Source organism: Eulemur rufifrons, chromosome 16, assembly GCF_041146395.1.
Source record: "Eulemur rufifrons isolate Redbay chromosome 16, OSU_ERuf_1, whole genome shotgun sequence".
NCBI classification, from domain to species: Eukaryota; Metazoa; Chordata; class Mammalia; order Primates; family Lemuridae; genus Eulemur; species Eulemur rufifrons.
This window is the reverse complement of record NC_090998.1, coordinates 85824584-85840995: the sequence shown is the minus strand read 5'-3', so window position 1 is coordinate 85840995 and position 16412 is coordinate 85824584. Positions and strand designations below refer to the sequence as shown.

The following is a 16412-nucleotide window of genomic DNA, read 5'->3' as shown; positions in this document are numbered from 1 at the left end:
TTCGTTAGATAGGACTAGAGCTGTGTTTAGTCTCTGGTTAATTTTTCCCTGCTGCTGAGGCAAGACTCTTTAGTACTCTAATTGATGCTCCTTAAATCGTTAGGTTTTTCCACTCTGACTAAGAGCAGGCTCTGTTCTTTGCACTGGGTGAGCTCCCTCCATTTCTTTCAGGTGGTTCTTTCTCCAGCCTCAGGTAGTTTCACACATTGGTGATCATTACTCAACTGAGCACTTGAAATCTTTAGAGCTCTCTCTGTGCAGCTTTCTCTTCTCCAGTAATCTCCCCTGTGAACTCTAGCTACTTCTTGGCTTCCTCAGACTCTTAGTTTTATTTCCTCAGTTCATGGAGCCCACTGGACGCTGCCTGGGTCCATCCTGCCAGCACCACCACAGCCTGGAAACTTTTTCCACTCAGTAAATTGGGGCAGTTGTAAAGCTCACCTTGTTCATTTCCTGTCTCAGAGATCACTGCCCTTCCTTGCCTGCTGGACAGTGTCTTGAATGTTATTGTTTTATATATTTTGTTCTGTTTTTAGTTGCTTGAGATGGCAAGATAAATCTGGTTCTTGTTACTCCATCTTGATTGGAAGCAGAAGAGAGACCACTTATTTTTAAATGAAAATCAGCCGTATCTCATTGAATATATTCTTAATTCATAAGTGAAAATCAGTTAAACAGTAATTTCAAGGAGTATTAGGGAAGAATGCATAAGATATATAAATAATTATAATACAAGATAGAATATAGTAAATTACATGAATATGATGTCAATGAAGTGCTGTTAGAAGATTATATGAGGAAAAAATTCGTTTGGGAAGTTTGGCAGAGGTGGGAAGGATGAGAAGGCTGTGGCACTATTCGTGTGTGTGTGTTTGTATGACTTATGCAAGACATTGTGTGAATGTAGAATCGAATTATTTGGTACTGAGTGAGGTTTAGTGGTAGGGTAGTTTCAGAGAGAGTCTGGGACTGTTATAAATTAAAGGTAAAAATGGTTCATTAGTAGAAATACATGGACAAGAACACAGAAAAAATAGGGTTTCTGTGTTTTACAGTTCAGTGTGACTTGTGGTCCGTTGTGGAAATGGAGAAACATCTCTTTTTTTCCTTTGTATTACCTGCCTTTGCAATTCTAGCAGAATAGAGAGGGAGAACGTTCAAAGTACCATTTGTTCAAACATTGTAGAAGATAAGGGTATTTTGGACTGTGAAAAAGATGATTACAGTTCCAAACTTTTATGGAACCGTAGAAAACCTCAATAAGCAATGTTTAGACTCTTTCAGTCATTGCTATTTAAATGGTAATCAAGTTATCTAGAAATTTCAATGGGAAGGTGCCGTGGGACTAAGTATGTGGATGGCACTGTTTAGTGCTTTCTTAACTTCAGTTACAGTGGTCGCCTGACTGTTGTGTGCTAGCATAGCAGCGTGACCAAAAGTTCATCTGAGTACGGGAGTCCCCTCATCCTTGGTTTCTCTGTCTGAGGTTTCAGTTGCCCAAAATCCACTGTGATCTGAAAATATTAAGATACAGTATTTTGAGAGAGAGAGACACAGACCATATACGAAGTTTTATTATAGTACATTGTTATAATTATTTTATTATTGTTGTTAATCTCCTTATTGTGCCTAATTTATAAAGTAAATTTTATCACAGGGATGTATGCATAGGTATGTATAGGGTTTGCTACTATCTGCAGTTTCAGGCGTCCACCAGGGGTCTGGGAAAGCATTCCTCATGGATACGGTGGGACTACTATATATGCTTTAAAGTTTTTTTTTCCTTGAGGAACCAGGGGATATTTTTGAGAAACAGGAAATATGTGTGTTTTGTTTAATTTCACTTGGCCTGTGTTTTATATAAAGCCTTTAGTAAGAAAAATGTGATTTTCCCCCTCTTATGTTTGCATTGATGTGACTGTATGAAAAGGGACATGGAGAATTTAGTGCTTATATTTTGGACTATGTATTCTTTTCTTTTTTTCTTCTTCATTCACAATAATAGTGGTAATTATTATTTCTAATTTTTTAAGCCAAAATCAAAGAATTTTATATAGATGGTATCAGTTAATTCTTATAAGGTACCGTGACAGGTAGTGATCCTTCTTTTAATTTTATAGATGAAAAGCTTGAGGCATTGAGAGGTTAAGTGACTTCTCCAAGGTCACACAAACAGTGCATGGCAGAGCCTAGATTTGAACCTGTGTTTACCTTTCTAAAGTTTATGCTATTTCTCTCCCCCCAACCCCTGCTTTTGATGATAGATGTTATATTAAGTATAATATAAAGAATATAGGCCTTAATACTTACTTAGCTTTTTCTTTACATAAGTTCTACCTTCCCCTGTTGGCTAAATTTGGAAAATGTTTGCTAATTTTCTTGAAGCCTTTGGTTCCTCTGGGATAAGTACAGAATTGATGAATTTGACTATTTGATATACTTTAAATTCTTTTTTTTTTTTTCTCTCTCTTTTTTTTTTTTTGAGACAGAGTCTCGCTTTGTTGCCCGGGGTAGAGTGAGTGCCGTGGCATCAGCCTCGCTCACAGCAACCTCAAACTCCGAGGCTTAAGGGATCCTACTGCCTCAGCCTCCCGAGTAGCTGGGACTACAGGCATGTGCCACCATGCCCGGCTAATTTTTTTCTATATATATTTTAGTTGGACAGATAATTTCTTTCTATTTTTAGTAGAGACGGGGTCTCGCTCTTGCTCAGGCTGGTCTCAAACTCCTGACCTCGAGCGATTGATCCACCCGCCTCGGCCTCCCAGAGTGCTAGGATTACAGGCGTGAGCCACTGCACCCGGCCTAAATTCTTGAAATTTAACTTATCATAGAAGTTTTACAGTTTGATGGCTTAGTATTCCACATGGGGAACATTTGTGCAGGGTAAGAGAGAAACCAAAAATATTGGCTCTCTAGCTCTTGGGCAGGTGAACAGATAAACTACTTAATGACATTTGTTGACTCTGATACAGAAGGAATACTTACTTTCACATGGTAATATACCTAATGTTTCTTTCTTCTTTTTTTTAAAAACTATATTCTATCTCTTGGATAAAGCCCCTTTATCATAGAATCGTAGATTCTTAGAGCTAAGTGAACTTTATCTTACAAATCAGGATACAGATCCCAAGAGGAAGTGAGTTGTCCAAGGTCAAGGTAATGGCAGAAATGGAGCTAGAATTAATTTTTCCATAGTTTTTCTGTTGTTCTTTCTATAGTCAGAACATCCTTTAGGAATTTCGGACCCTTAAGACATTTAGTCTGTAGAGGTTAAAGTATCAGGTCCTTATGCTCCTCATTCCTGAAAGGGAAAATCTTAAGATGAAAAAGTATCATCTTAAGATGAAAAGTAAACTCAAGAATCTTGGGCTGCCATTTTTTATTGGAAAATTGCTTTTGAATGAAGCTGGATAGTCTAGTTGATTTGATAATGACAATAATGAAGTTTCAGGTAAGGAAGATTGTAAGTGGAGAAAAGAAATATATATGCCCTTTTATTTTGTTTTAGGTATACTTGAAGATTTATTTTTTGTTGGGGGGGAGAATTGACTTGACTTTTATAGAAAATGTGGAGTGAACTCTGGGGATGTTTTCATTACTAAGCAACCATTAAAGTATACATGGCTTTCTCTTTTTCTTGAGACAGGGTCTTGCTCTGTTGCCCGGGATAGAGTGCAGTGGCATGATCATAGCTCACTGCAACCTCACACTCCTGAGCTCAAGCCATCCTCCTGCCTCAGCCTCCCGAGTGTCTCAGACTACAGGTGCACACCACCGCACCTGGCTAATTTTTCTGTTACTTGTAGAAACGGGGTCTGGCTCTTGCTCAGGCTGGTCGTGAACTCCTGACCTCAAGCAGTCCTCCCACCTTGGCCTCCCAGAGTGCTAGGATTACATGAGCCACCGTGCCCGGCCTGATATCTTCTTTTTGGTGCTTTTAGTAGCTGGTTTCAGATATCCATATTTCAGTATGCCATCTTTCTTAAGTTGAATATTCTCCTTTTGAGACAGGTTTCCCTGTTCAGTAATAACATCCTTCTTTTTTTTTTTTTTAAGAGGCAAGATCTCTATTTGTCACCCAGACTAAAGTGCAATGGCCATAGCTCATTGTAACCTTGAATTTCTAGACTCAAGCGATCCTCCTGCTTGAGCCTCCCAAGTAGCTAGGTCTATAGACACATGCCACCATGTCCAGATAATATTTTTGTTGTTATTTTTAATAGAGATGGGGTCTTACTGTATTGTTCAGGCTGGCCTCAAACTCCTGGGCTCAAGTGATCCTCCTGCCTCAGCCTCCCAAAGTGCTGGGATTACAGGCATGAGCCACTGTGCCTGGCCTTATAATAGCTTTTTTGATGGCTTCTTCTAACGTAGGACTCTGATTTCTTATCTCATAATGAAGGATTAAATGTTGCAATCACTGGTTTATATTTCATTGCCATTCCTGAGTGAAGGATCAGAGTCCATGGCATGCCTTATTGATCCATTTGTTAGAGATCAGTGGGGTAACAGGAATTGTTTTCCTCCCTTTAGACTGCATTCTGATCTTGGCCACTATTGCATTCATGAAGAAGGAGGGAGGTGAAGAATTAGGCATTCTAACTGGTAAATACTTGATTTCTTTTGTTTCTGAGAGTGGTTAGACCATTACAAATCTTTTTGTTTATAAGGATTTAGAATAATGTTTTGTGTACATAGTGCTGGGTATACTTGTAGATGGCACTTGGACTGTGACTTACCACGTACATTTACTAATGACACTTCTCTGAGTTGCTTTGCTTCCTGTAATCTAAATGTGCCTGATTTATTAAAGCATAAGTACAAGAGCAGTTTCAAGAATTGTGAACACTTCTTATTTTCCTTTTAACCTTCTCAAATTTGCTTTTAATAAATCTCAGTGTTCAAGGGTTATTTTAAAGAAACAGAAGTTTTAGTTGATTAACTTTTCTCACATCTGTAAAGGAACCTGGAATTCCAGAGCTAACATATGGCTGAAATTTTTTTACAAAAATTAAATCACGGCATCTGGGTCAAATTGATAAATAGATGCTTTCAGTTGCTTCCCATCTCTTGTAAGACTCCACTGAAGTAACAGTATATTAAATAGAAGTACAAAAAGAAATAAATCAGTAATAGCAAGTAGGAAAGGGTAAACTATGATATTACTAATAAACAAAAGGGTTAAACAAATTTTTGGAAAAGCTAAAGCAAGTGGGGACCAACTGATGGATGAAATGGAGGACGCACTGAAGCTTGGCAGTGAAACAAGGAGGCTGCTTGTGGTATGGAAGCCAGTCTACCCAGCAGGAACCCTCAAGGGCTCTCTGAGCAAGTGAAGAAGGGACAGAAAACAGGAATTCAGTGTTTATATAGGGATAACTCAACTACCTGGCATTGCCAGAGCCTTTCTAACCCTTTCCCAGTGGCATCTACTGTGCTGCCCTCTTTTCTCTAGCATTAAAAAAAGGAAAAACTAAACAAAAGTGTGATTATTTGTTTCTATAGAAGTTGATCAAAATGTTTGGGGAAATGTAATTGTTTTTGTACTAGATATTGGCACCCCTTCCTTTAGTCTGATATTTGGGAGATGGGGGGAGGGTATCCCATACTTTACTAACAGCTTACGCTAAAATAAAGCCTACCAGTGACATGTTATTTCCTCTCCCATACTGAGTTCCCAGTTGGAATTTTAATTCCAGGGAGAGACCTAAAGAAAGCAGATCAGCAGAAGAAATCCATACCAGGTAACCAAGTCCTTCTACTTGCACCTCTGGTACATGAGGATCATTAGAAGTCTAAGAGGAACTTTCAGCATGAATGAGACAAATAGAAAACCTAACTCCTAGGGGCAACAGATAGTGCAGGGAAAAGAACTGAACTTTAAAGAAATCTTTTAACTAATATTCTCAGAAATTCTAGAAGATAATACATTCATAAGACCAGTCATAGTTGTAATGAAAAGAGAACAATTAGAGAATGCAAAAGAAGATTAAGAACATGATTGTCAAAAGAAATCATGCAGTAGAAGGACAGGAAAATAGAGTTGGAGATATCTCCCAAAGTGTAGAGGTTTAAGACAACAGATGGAAAATACAAAAGACAAGACACAGACTATGTCCTTAGCTCACATTCTGTAGAAAACTGAGCCTGAGCCAAAATCTTACCTGCTAACACTTTATTGGAGAGAACAATCTCAGGAAAGCAGGAGCGAAAGGAGAGTGCAATGGTGGAAAGCTGGTCAAGCTTTGTAACAGGCAGTGTTGATTGCTTGGGAAGTCTTCAGAGAGATTGTGTAGAACTATTGCTTCTCTGCCCAGTCCATCCAAAGTGGGTGTGGAGTGGTGTTTTATCTGTTGGTTTCCTCCCATCTCCTGCTCCTCCCCCTTTTGGTCAAAGTTTACCATACATTTAACTCACTTGACTTCTTCCTTCAGTGGCCCCAGAGGGAGGCCAGCTCGTACACTTTTGGTGAACAGATGAGATCTGCACAGAGAGATGCCTAAGCCTGGGGATGGTCAGAGGAGTCAGTAATCCCTAATGGCAGCCTCTGACCTTGAAACCTTTGCCTTGTAAGAAACTATTAATATTAAAAGAGGGTTGCTCCCCACGGGACTGATGGAGGGAAGGATAGGAGACTGCAGCTTTTCATCATAAGCCCTTCTGTACCTACTTGATTTGCTGTCATGTGCATGTATTAATTTGAGAAAAATAAAAATAAAAAATGAATTACCAAAACACTCTAGAAATAACTATCAAAGTTCTTTTAGAATGTATTTTTAAAAACAGTGAACTCAAAATCTTATAAGATAAAATCTAATTAGATTACATCAGGATGATCTTATTGGACTTGTAGAATTGATCCTTTCTCCTTTCCTGCCTTTTCCTGAAAAACACCTTGTGCTGTTTGACCTCTCCATTAGCATATGGTCCCCTAGGATTGAAGTCTAGTTATTTTATGCCACTCCCTTGTACCCATTGCCAGATTCTGCTGATGCTACCTTGGGATTATCTTTAGCACGTGTCCCCTAATCTGTATCCTTCTGCCTCTGCCGTATAATAGTTTATGGCCTCATTATAAGTCCTTCAAAGTTTCTAGTATCCTTGTAACTGATCTCTCCTTCCTCATGTAACCTTTTTTCCTCCCCCATGCTAGGTTTTGATCTCCTCCTGTGCTACCGTATCATTTGGGTTATAACTTTTGTTAAAGTAATAAGAGTGTGTAGTTATTTATATATTCTACTAGGTTATAACATCATTTATTTCTTTAAGAAACCCTTACTGAGAGTGTCTAAGGTGATCGGTCACTGAGTATACGAAGATGAATTAGACCTGGACAATTACCTGCCCTCAAAGAGTTCATGTTCTGTAAAGACAACAGATATGTAAACAAATAATTGTAATAGAATGTAAGTACTACAATAAAATCACGTATTAGGTTGGAGGGGTAGATGGAGAAAATGATTGTGTTTTTTTGTTTTCCTATTTGGGTGAATCAGAAACCTCTATGGAGGAGTAGATGCCAGAACCACGTTAAAGATTGTGTACCAATTAGCCAGGTGGGCAGAAGGAGAATGACTTTATAAGCAGAAAGAATAGTAGGTACAAAAAAACTGGAGTGAAGCAGCACAAGGTGTTTTTCAGGATTCCGTACACATGAGAGTACCACCTGCGCCAAGCCATCAACATCTCTCAGGTGGATTATGATAGCCTCCTAACAGGTCTACCTGCTTTTGCTTTTGCCTTTGCCAGGTGATCCATTTAAAGCCTAAGTCTGACCACACCACTTCTCTGCTCAAAACTCAGTGGAGTGCAAAAGCCAAAATCCCTGTAGTGCCATAAGCTTTACAAGATTTCTGCTTACGTCATTCTTTCCCCACCGCCACTTTTCTCAGTTCATCTCCTGCCACTCTGTTCTATGCTTATCCAGTCTAATCACACAGGCCTCCTAGGCCTTTGTGTTCCTAGTTCTTAGAATGAGCCGAGAGGGTATTTTCACCTCTGGGCGTTTGCATTTGTGTTCCCTTTGTCTGGAGTAGCGTCCATCCAAATATATACATGGCTTGTTGCCTTAATTTCTAAAAGAATCTGATCAAGTGTTACCTTCCCTGACCACTCTGTAGAAAATAGAAATCCTCTATCCCACCAGCCCTAATACTCCCATGCCCTCTTTCTTACTTTATTTTTCTCCATGACACACCATCTGTTTGTTTATTATGTGTCTGTCCTTGCTATAATGCAAACTCCATAAGGGCAGGGACTTTGTCTTTTTAATCACTGTTGTTTCCCCAGTAGGGGTTACAATGGAATGTCCAGCATATGATAGGTACTCAATAAACATTTGATGGCAAGAATTGAAGCTAAATAGGTGAAGTATGCAAGGAGCATGATTTTCTTGCAGAGGTGTTTAGACTATAGACATTGGGAGTCTAGAATTTTAAGAAGAGGATTAATTAACAGTGTCAGATTTAGATTTTATTTTAGAAAGACCATTCTTGTAGCTTCTTGGAGAATTAGATTGAGACTAAATTAGAAGAAAGGAGAACTGTTAAAGATTCTTTGGATAGCCTGCATGAGAGTAGAGACTCATTTTTCTTTTCATTTCCCACAGTAAATAATGAGGACTCTCACATGTGGCCTTTCAATTATTATATATATTTCCATAGAACTGTCATAACTCATTTTATGAGGTAAATATTTATGAATGATTATTTATATTGTGGAAAACTTCCTTCAGGGTTGCTAAGCTATTGAGAAAAGGGCTCCTATCTTTTTTATAGACTTATACCTGATTGATTCTATTTAGTAAGCATTTTCTAAAGTGCTACTACTATGTGCTCATTATCACTTCATTTGGTGGTTTATAATTCAGTCCCCAGTTGACTATGGACTTTACCTGTGAAATAATTAAAGAAAACATAAGCCACTATGTAACCGTGGTTGTAGACAAAATGCAGTTTTGTTTTGGGAAGGGGATAGGGAAAATTTTTGTCTGTTACTATATGGATATCATCTTAATTTTCCATTTTAAAGCAGTGGACTACAGTAGAATGCCAGACATAAAATCTGTAAAGCATAATTAAATATTTTGTGATTCAGAAGGCACTATAAAACCTTGTCAGTGTTTTATTCTGAACCTGAGTTATGACTACTCTTAAGGATGTTGCAGTTTAAGCATATGGAAGATGCAAACTTAATTGTCCATGAAGACAAAATAAAGAGTAAATTAATTTAAATTGTAGTAAAAAATTTGGGTTGAGAAAAAGAATAAATATCCATGGCGGCCGGGCGCGGTGGCTCACGCCTGTAATCCTAGCACTCTGGGAGGCCGAGGTGGGCGGATCGTTTGAGCTCAGGAGTTCGAGACCAGCCTGAGCAAGAGCGAGACCCCATCTCTACTAAAAATAGAAAGAAATTATATGGACAGCTAAAAAATATATATAGAAAAAATTAGCCGGGCATGGTGGTGCATGCCTGTAGTCCCAGCTACTCGGGAGGCTGAGACAGGAGGATTGCTTGAGCTCAGGAGTTTGAGGTTGCTGTGAGCTAGGCTGACGCCACGGCACTCACTCTAGCCTGGGCAACAGAGTGAGACTCTGTCTCAAAAAAAAAAAAAAAAAAATCCATGGGTTGTGTAAATCACCAATTACATTGAATAGAATAGACATCTAACGATTGTCAGTAGGGGCCTTCCAAGGTAGCTGAACTAGAGTAGTTCTTGTGGTCTCTTGTTGCCAGGGGAAGACATAGTTCATGAATGTTTGAGGTTATAAATATTGCTTTAAAGAGAAATAGAAGAAAGCTTTTAAGAGGCTGGAGACATTAAGACTATTACAGGGTTTGTCATTTTTAACCTAATAGATAATTGGTTTGAATGACTTTGTTCTGAAATATTTATTTTCCTGTTTAAATATTCATTGCCCTGAGATGGCAAAACTCAGCTTCAGGGGAGAGATCAGTCTGGTTTTTCTTTCTAAGTAATTCAAAAGAAGGGTGTGTGTGTTTGTGTTTTGAAGACAAGTGATTTGGAGGCAAGTTTGCAATTTTCTTGTTGGCCAAATCTCTAACTGCCCTTATACTTATGTATATTAGCTTCTGTCATTTATTTTTATTCTAAGCATGGATGTATTGTATTGCCTGTTTTATTTTTATTTTATTCATTTTATTAATTGTCTGTTTATAAGAGCTCACAATTGCACTAGTTATCCTCCTGCTCTCCATCTCCGCTTAATGTAGCTGTAGCACACTTAGACTTTGGGCCCTAGTTCTTTAGTTATACTCACTCTAAAGGAAGGATCCATTGTGAGGCCTGCATTTCAGTAGATTTGCATTTTGGGGGGGAGGAACCAACTAGTATTTATTCTCTTATCTGTAGGTTCTGTATAAGAAGGTAATCTTCTACTTTCAAGAAACTTACATTTATAGCCACTGTTACCTCCTCTCATAACCTATGTCCTCCCTAGTCTCTGTCCCTCTTCTAGAAGTGTAGATGCTTCAGGGCATTTTCTGGAAGCACGCTGCCACCATAATTCTCTCCCGTTCTGCCAGACAAAGCCTCTAAAACAATGTTTCTCAGAGTGTGGTACCCATACCATCTATTCCAAAAAGTACCAGGGCCCAGCCCCCCAACCCACTGAATCCTAATCTATGGGGAAAGGATCTTGACATTTGCATTTTTAAACATGCTGCCTGAATGGTTTGTTACACACAATAAAATATGGGCATCTCTGCTGTCAAGGTAAAAGGTAAAAAATGGGTAAAAGATGAGTTTATGGGTGTGGTGAGCTGGGTATTATGGAAGTAGTTCCTTACTTCATGGGGTCAGTGATCTTACTGTGGAACTGCAGCTGGAATAGGTGTGTGCCTGAGCTCCTTACTTGGAATTAGCACTTTCTCTTAAATTTAATATTTTAATGGTGATAGGTTTTTATTACCATAATTATTATTATATAATAATTCAATCTGTTTTTGTGAGCTTCTTTGGGATCCCAGCCATCCATTAAGTTCCAAACAACAAAGTAAAAAGTAAACTCTTAGAATTCAACCTGAATTTAAATGTTGGAGACTTCACGTATAGATTTTTCCTCTCAATTTCAAATTTATCTGCAAGTCATCTAACATCTTATGACTCTGGGTATAATTTATTGTAAAAGAGAAAATACATTACTTTCATCTAAGTTACCAGAAATATTTTCAGGATTATTAGACACTAACACTTTCTGCTCTGGGTATTCACATTGTAAAACTTTGTTGAGATGAGAAAAGGAAAACATTCTTATTCTACAGCTCTCCCTCCAGGTGTTAGTATAGGAGTTTGAAGAAAAAAAATAAGGACAGTACAAGGTAACTTGGCTGTCTTTAGACTTAAAAAACAAAACAAAACAAAACAAACAAAAAAAAACACCCCAGAATGTTTTAGATACTAAAGGAAGTAGATTGTAGGGTAGCACTGTTAAAAATACATAAGTAAGTTAAGAATCTAGAATGAATTTTGCTTTAAGTCTAGCAAATGAGCATTGTATTGTCTTTATACATGTTCATTTACCTATTTTATTCTTGTGGAATTTCTTAGTTTGTCGTTCTTCTACAGAGTTAATTTTTTTAAATTGATCCTAGATAATTTTAAATCCAGCATTCTCTTCTTGTCTTTCTGAGATAAGAGTTATGTAGCTATTTTTTTCCTCTTGTCACAGATGTTTGGGCAGAAGTCATTTCTTTTAGTACCAGATTTGAGAAGAATGGCAGGCCTTTTCTTAGGTACTTGGGTTTGTTTGTTTGTGTTTTTGTTTAAAACAAAGGCAGGTAGAGCTTGAAATCTGAGCCTATTTAAGCAAATCCCAGGAGGAGAAAGGGTATAATTTGTAAAATACTTAAAAGCAAAAATATTTTTCTACTATAATTCTATAATTCTAATTAATTTCCATTTGTATACAGTACTAGAAAAATGATTAGTGATGTCAGTGGTGATAAACTGGTGAAAATATGCTCTACCTAAATAATGAAATGATTCTTTTTATGAGTGTGTGAATAAAGTTAATATTGATCTGTTTGAATTCATGATCCATTCTGACCATATATGTAAATGGAAATTGGAAAACTTTTAGGATTATAGCCCATTGATTAGAAGCAATACAATAGCAGATTGTGTATATAAGTGGGACTCAAGATTACCAAACAAAAAACTAGAGTGAAGTTGAAAAATAAAAGAGAAGATATAAACAAAAATACACCCTTCTCTCTCTAAGATTACGCAGACTTTAATTATCCTAGAAAAATGAAGACAATTATATTTGGGACCATTCTTTCGGTTCTCTTATAGTATTTTATGAAGAGCTTTATTTTTAGCACCAATAACATCGATTAGTTTACATGCCTTTCTTGCCTTCTAAATTTGTCCTACAAAGGCAAGAATTTTATTTTTGCCCTCATGCCTCTCCCCCTGTTAAAGACTAGCATGTTGTAGATGCTTAAATGTTAATATATAATTGATTCTAATATTCGGAAAAATTCAATAGGATCAGAGAATATGCTAAAGAAACAACAAAATAGTCAATTTCACTTTCTCTCAATTTTCACAACAACCCTCTGAAGGGTTATTCTTTTTGGAGATGAGAAACAGGCTAGTTAAGTAATTCATCCACATCTGGGATTTAAACTCAGGTCTGCCTTTTAGGTTCATGCTCTTTCTTCTGTTTTACTCTACCTCCCATGAAAGCTTGGAAGAAAACATGTAGTTGGACCTAAAAACTATTTGAAAGTCACCCGTAGGTAGGTGATAGTTAAAGCTCTGAGACTGCTATGGTTGAGGTAATGGACGATGAAAGGGTTCCTGTGCGATGGGAGTCAATTCCTGTGGTGGTACAGCCAGCTCTGCACGTTTGCAGGTTCCACATCCATGGGTTCCGCATCGCAGATTGAGAATATTAGGAGGGGAAAATGGATGGTTGTGAGAAACCTGAACATGTACAGGCTTTTCCCCCCCTCATTATTTTCTAAACACTACAGCGTAACAGTTATTTACATAGCATTTACATTATATTAGGTATTGTGAGTAATCTAGAGATGATTTAAAGTATATAGGAGGATATCCATAGATTACATATAGATACTACACCATTTTATATCAGGGACTTGAGCATCCCCGGATTTTCATGTGGGGGGAGTGTCCTGGACCAGTCCCCCACAGATACCAAGGGATGACTATATTTGAATTTATAATGAAAACATTTAGCATTTTTCATGTTGTACACCAGAAGGCCACGTATGTATCTGTGATTTAAAGGAGAAAGACATCATTCTTAAATTAGAAATTAATAGTTACATCTGATTTTCACTCACAGCAGGTCAATACTCTTCAAGATGAAATCATGTACATAAAGCACAAGCACATAAATGTGGATTCTTTTCTTTCCTAAGGGTATGCCACCACTTCTGCCTGCTCACCCTATACTCTTCTTCAGTTTGATATCAGCCCAAGACACCCACATTTATTTCATTATGTATTATTCCTTGTTATGCTTTCTACTCTAGCCAAACAAAGCGATTTGCTGTAGTGAGCACATGTGACTTTGTATCTTAATCTTCCTTTATTTAAAAATGTTTGCTTAACACTTCATATTTATTAGGCACCATGTGGGATTCTGCATTCAACAAGACAGTCCCCACCCATCATAGTGAAGCTTTTAATCTAGCAGGGGAGTTAAAACACATACTTAAATTTGCTAAGTATAAGGCTTTGAATTTAAATGTCTTGTTAAATTCTAATATCTTGCACATTAGTGGTGCAAACTAAATGCTATGAGAATATGGAAGAGGAAGGAATTACTTCTAACTGGAAATGGGAGAAAGTTTATAGACTGCTAAATTAGGGGAAAGAGCTATTCTATCTGACCTTGTGGACTACAAGAGAAAGTTAATATTAATAATTTATTTTCTCAGATGAGATAAGCAGCTTAGCCTATGATATTAGAAACAAAACATTTTTACATAAGCATAGAGGTAAATTCATGCCTAGAAATAATCATGTGAGCTATCATCTCATAGTTTCTCTGGGGGCTGTTGTACTTTTCTACTGAACTTAGAACTTTGGAATATGGCCTGGAAATTTAATAGAAATATGAAACCATTTAACATTTTTACTATTAATAACATATACTTGGGGGAATATTCAGACATTGCAGAGTAAATGAGACAGACTGTGACATCACTTCTATCCCAATTTCATTCCCTTAATATATAAATATAATTGTTACATTTTTAACAACAACAACAACAACAAAGTACTTCTATAAGTAACAAAATAATCCACCAAGGATTTCTTCTTGACCTCCTAACAGACCTTCTAGGAAAACAGCTTCTGCCTGCCTTGCATTTTTGTGTAACACCTAGTACCTAAGCTACAAGTGGATTGTAGAAAATGTTTTTATCTCCCACTGCTAATTGATGTGTTTATTGAGTAGACGGAGCTACCTCTGTCAAGACTACCCCTGTGGGAGAATTCACACCGTGTACTTGTGTGCCAAAGTCTCATTTCCAGCTGGGCTGGGACAGAGAATGGAAGCTGGAGTAAAAGCTACGAGTCCAGCAGTAACGTCAGAGCCTGAGAAAAGTCCCCTTGGCCATGCTGATCTTAACTTGAAAACTGTCTTTTATCCTTTACCACTTACTTAGTAGACATTTCCTGTGGATTCCTGTAAGATTATATTTATGCCTGGAGTTGGAACATAGATCTGTAGAGACCTTTGGTGCTCTTACTCTGTTTCATTTACCAGTTCACCTGAATTTGAATTCTTTTCTTTTTCATATTTGTCTTCAGGCCAGTAAATAAAGTGAGGGCTTCTGAAACAATGTGTTTTATATGGCCAGATAGATACAGATAAATAGAGCACTAAGTAATTTGAAGAAGGGAGAGAATTGTTTTAATTCCTTCTTAGGATGCACGGAATAGCTAAGGAGAAATCATATACAATATGCCAACCTAGAGATAATGAAAAGAAGTTATGTAGTGGTGGGTGACAAAGGTAGACTTTTTCCCCTCAAAAATTTTATGGGTAAAAAAAAATTGAAGGTTTTCATAGCATATTTTCTAAGAACTAGGCAAAGGGAGAATTTTTATGTATACCAGTTTTTAGTACCAAGTAGAAATGATTCATGGATATTGGAGCCAGCTAAATTTTGGGGTTGTATAACTTTTAAGTGGAAGACAATTATGAATTTTTGTTTCTACTACCATTTTCTTTTTTTCTTTCTTTTTCTTTTATTTTTTGTAGAGACGGGTTCTCCGCTGTGTTGCCTATGCCGGTTTCAAACTCCTGGCCTCAAGTGATCCTCCCACCTTGGCCTTCCAAAGTGCTAGGATTACAGGCATGAGCCACTGCACCCAGCCAATCATTTTCTTAAGGGCAAATAATTCAATGCTTTGGCATATTGGCTTCTCCTTATTGATTATATATAACTTATGTCATTCTTTTTAACACGAAAAACAATATATTTTGTAGGTTTTATTACAAAAATAATATATGCTTATTATTAGGGGCACAAGGAAACTTTTGGGGGTTTTGGATAGATGTGTTCGCTGTCTTGATTGTGGTGATGGTTTCATGAGAGTGTGTGTGTACATATATATATTAAAACTCAGCAAATTGTACACTGTAAATAAATACAGATGCAGTTTATTGTATGACAATTATACCTTGATAAAACTTCTAAAATTTTTTTGCTGATTTGATGACTAAAAAACCAAATTATTTTGATATCATATGCATTACCATGACTATTAGTGAGATTGAGCATTTTCATCATATTACCTGTTTGTATTTTATCTTCTATGAATTGTTCAGTTATCTCCTTTGCCTCTATTTCTCTTGGGGTGTATGTGTATGTATCTGTCTGTCTGTCTTACCAATTTTGTATAACCCACTCTGGCACTAGTGATAATAACCCAGTGTCTGTCTTACCTGTTGCTAATATTTTTTTCTAGTTGATTTTTCTAATGACTTTGAAGTCCATTTCTCCTTTTCTCCCCTTTTTTTTTACCCTTCCTCTCTTTAACCTGCTAACTAAGACTTAAATTTCTACCTCGGTATACAAAGAATAATTTTTTAGTAATATACTTTCTTCTGAACTCAATGCCTTAAATCTAGAAGTCCATGTTGTCTTATTTTCAGACTTTAATTTATAGTGTTGTTCTACCAGTTGGCTATGAATTATATATAATTTTAAGGAAATTGATTTGTTTCCCTTTGTTTTTTTTCCTTAGAATTGGTAAAGAATTAGAGAGTATCCTAAAGAAAATACTAATGGCCCAAACTAATTTCATCTCTTACAGCTTACCTTGTGTGAGAAATTTCCTGGCATTTTTTTAAAAACTTGGTTTAAAGGAAAAAATTTTAACCTTTTGGCATCTAGTCCAC

General features: G+C 37.0%; 1 protein-coding gene across 8 annotated transcripts in view; it reads left to right on the top strand.

Moving 5' to 3' along the window:
* Positions 1-16412, top strand: part of RBFOX2 (RNA binding fox-1 homolog 2) — a 274549-nt gene that overhangs the window by 189303 nt on the left and 68834 nt on the right. The window lies entirely within an intron of this gene.